Here is a 3,990-nt window from a genome sequence, read left to right as displayed (position 1 = left end):
ACTTCGGCTCAGGTTATGATCTCGCAGTCCGTGAGTTTGAGCCCCGTGCTGGGCTCTGTGCTGACAGCTCAGAGCCTGGAGCCTGCTTCGGATCCTGTGTCTCCCTCTCTCTCTGCCCCTCTCCTGCTCGTGCTCGGTCTCTCTCTCAAAAATAAAATAAACATTAAAAAAATTAAAATTAAGACCTTTGGTTCATTAAAGGGATTTATAAAGAGAAAGAAACAACTTACAAACTGGGAGAAGATTTTGCAGTATAAGTAACTGAGAAAAAACTACCATGAGAATTCATAAAAGTCAATGAGCAAAGCACATATAACCTCATAGAAAAACAGGGAAAAGATATCAACAGGCATTATTCAGAAGAGGAAACACACGTGGCTAATAAAATATGGAGAGATGTTCAATCTTATTGATTAGGTGCGTGCAAATTAAGACCGAACTGAGCTCACACTTAGATTGATAAAAATGTAAAATGTCTGACAAAACCAAGCGTTAAAGAGAATGTGGATCCGGGCCTAAGACCTCCTACACAATGCTAATGGCAGTGCAAGTCGGTACCGCTCCTTCGGAAAAGATATTTGACATTATCTTTGAAAGCTGAATATTCACATACCCCTGTGACAGGACAATTCTACTTTAGGTATAAACCCAAACAGACCAAAGAAAGCTCTTGCACGTCTGTAATAGGAGACACATACAGGTAAGGTATGTTCATCGCAGCGCTGTCCATAATACTAAAAACCCAAAGGTAATCCAAATGTCCATTTCCATGAGAAACCAGACAAACTGTGGTAGATTCACACACTAGAAATCATACGATAGTGAAAATGAAAGCCAAATACATAAGATACAACTGAATCTTACACATCATACTAGGCAAAAAAGGCCTTGAAAGGATACAAAGGCCTATTTTTCCCTTTGTAACAGACTTCATGTTTTTAGAGTTTCAGGTTTATAGAAAAATGGTGCAGAAAGTACGAAGTTCCAATACACCCTCCCCCCCCACCAGGGCATAGTCTCTCATCATTATTACCATCTTGTGTTTATGTGGTACAGTTGTTGCAACTGACGAACACTATTATTTACTCAAGTCCCCGTAGTTTACCTTAGGATTCACTCTGCCTTGTACAGTTCTATGGGATCCACCAAACAGTATCAGAATAGTGTTGCCACCCTTAAAAATGCCCCCATGCTCAGGGGTGCCCGGGTGGCTCAGTTGGTTGAGCAGCTGACTTCGGCTCAGGTCATGATCTCACAGTCCGTGAGTTCGAGCCCTGTGTCGGTCTCTGTGCTGACAGCTTGGAGCCTGGAGCCTGGAGCCTGTTTCAGATTCTATGTCTCCCTCTCTCTGACCCTCCCCCATTCATGCTCTGTCTCTCTCTGTCTCAAGGATGAATAAACATTGAAAAAAAATTAAAAAAAAAATGCCCTGTGTTCCACCCATTTGTTGCCCCTCCTTCTCTGCCCCTGGCAACCATTCATCTTTTTAGTGTCCATACTTAAGCCTTTTCCAGAATGGCACATAGTTGGAATCATACAGTACGTAGCCCTTTCAGACTGGCTTCTCTCACTTGGCAATACGCATTTAAGATTGCCCCATGGGTTTTTTTGGGGGGCTTGATAGCTCATTTTTTTTCTTTCACTGAATAATATTCCATCGTGTGGATAAACTACAGTTTATCCATTCCCGTATTGCAAGACACCTTAGTTGCTTCCAATATTTTGTAATTATGAATAAAACTGCTTATAAATATTCACGTGCAGGTTTTTGTGCGGACATATGTTTTCAACTTATTTGGGTAAATACCTAGAAGCTATGGTTTCGTTTTGTAAAAAACTGCCAAAATGTCTTCCAAGGTGGTTGTACCATTTTGCACTCCCACCAGCAACGAATGTGTCTGTTGCTCTGCATCCTTACCAGCATTTGGTGTTGTCAGTGTTCTGGATTTTAGCCATTCTAATAGGTGTGTAGTGCGCACATCCTTTTTTTGGGTGGGGGGTGGGGGGGCAATTACATTTTAAACAATTAAAAATACATTGTATACACCCACTTTATATATATATATATATATATATATATATATATATATATATGTATTCCATATAAATACATATATGGAATAAAAGTTTATAAAAAAGGAAAACAAGAAATGGTAAAGATTCATGATTATGTTAACCTGGTTTGGGGGGTAAAGAGGATGAGTTAGTGTCTCAGGAACTACATTTAGTTGTACATAAACCATACATTTAGTTGTAAACTGCTGTCCTTATACTTCCTTTTAGGGTGGAGAGTTCTCAGCTATTGTTAGATGGTTAAAAGTAACTAAATTAATAAAAGTAGGTTATGTGTGGTAAGCTGAATAATGGCCTACCCAAGACTTCTAGGTCCTAATCCCCAAAATCAACACACGTGTTATGGGAAAAGGGGCTTTGCTGATGTGATTAAAGGTGTTGAGATGGGGAGATTATCCTGTCTCAGTGTAATTACAAAGGGTCCTTGTGAGTGAAAGAGGGAGGCAGGAAGACCAGTCAGAAAGAGGTGTAAGGACAGAAGCAGAGGTCAGAAAGGAAAGACGTTGCCATGCTCTTTGAAGATGGTGTATAAGGCCAAAAGTCAAGGAAGGCAGGCAACCTCTGTAAGATGGGAAAAGTAAGGAACCCATTCTCCCCTAGACTTCAGAAAGAACCAACTCTACCAATACCTTGATTTTAGCCTGTTGGAACTGATTTTGGACTTCTGACCTCCAGACTTGTAAGATAATAAATTCCTATTATTTTAAGGCACTCAGTTTGCTATGGCCACAATAGGAAACTAATACAGTGGGCTAGGCATGGATCAATGATTAATTGGATTATGATAAATCCAGTCCTATACCTAGGTCCAATAAAAACAAACAAAAACCCTTGAATAACTCCTTATTTCCAGAAAGACAAAGGTCAACTCCTCAGCCTGGTACAAATCTTGAACACCACAATTCCATAAAGCCCACCTCCCTAAGCTCTCAAGACCCCTACTCCATGCTTTCCCCTCTTCTCCCTCCCTAAATACTTTATATATACCTTAACCTGAGATCCTGGCCTCTGTGCCTTTTTTGCTATTCCCACTTTTTTTTGTTTAAGAGAGAAAGACTGCACAAGCGAAAGAGAGGAGCAAAGGGAGAGAATCCCAGGCAGGCTCGGGCTTGATCCCATGACCTCAGGATCACGACCTGAGCCAAAATCGAGTGGGCCACTCAACCGCGTCACCCAGGCATCCCATTCCCACTGAATGTTAAGGGGCTCAACTTCCTTCCTCTTTCTATGAAGCCTTCCAGGTTCAAATCCCCCTCCTCCTCAGTACAGCTGGCAGAGCCAACTCTTAAGGCACTGTTCAACTGCGACCCTCAGGCTCGGGCAACAGGCTGAAAAATAAATCTTTACTACCACCCTTCCCTAACAGCTGATACAAACTCAGTAACATTCTCCTTAAGATGCTGGGGGGAGAGGATGGAAGCGCACCCATGAACTGTTTTGGGGGGAAAAATTCTACAGGGCTAGAGGCAGTTTCCCTCCATCCTCAAGCAAGACTTCCTTTTCTGTGTACATGATCGGTATCTGCAAACACCACCTTAAGTCTGTGCACGTCTCTGCCCAAATATTTCTTTCAACTCCAAGAATTAAATAAGGGGTTGGAGGGCATTATCACTGTACTTTACACTGGCTCGACGAGTCATTTTAATGGAGGACTGCTCTTCTTGCCCTCTTATCCGATGAGATAAAGGATGGGGAAACCTTGTAAACTTACAAAGCAATCTACAAACAGCCTACCTAGGCTAGGAATACCTATTTGCGGGAAAACATGCCGAAAAGACAGGACCCGACCACGGGAAGCCCGAGGGGACCCAGCGAGCGCGGCTCCCAGCTCAGCTCGGACCCGAGGTCCACCCCGGCCCCTCCAGCCCGTCGCGCGGGTCGGCGGTTGATGTCCACCGATCGGCTGTTTTGATGAGT

This window comes from Panthera leo, chromosome D2, assembly GCF_018350215.1.
Source record: "Panthera leo isolate Ple1 chromosome D2, P.leo_Ple1_pat1.1, whole genome shotgun sequence".
Classification (NCBI taxonomy): domain Eukaryota; kingdom Metazoa; phylum Chordata; class Mammalia; order Carnivora; family Felidae; genus Panthera; species Panthera leo.
The sequence above is the reverse complement of the archived record's forward strand: the minus strand, read 5'-3'. Positions refer to the sequence as shown.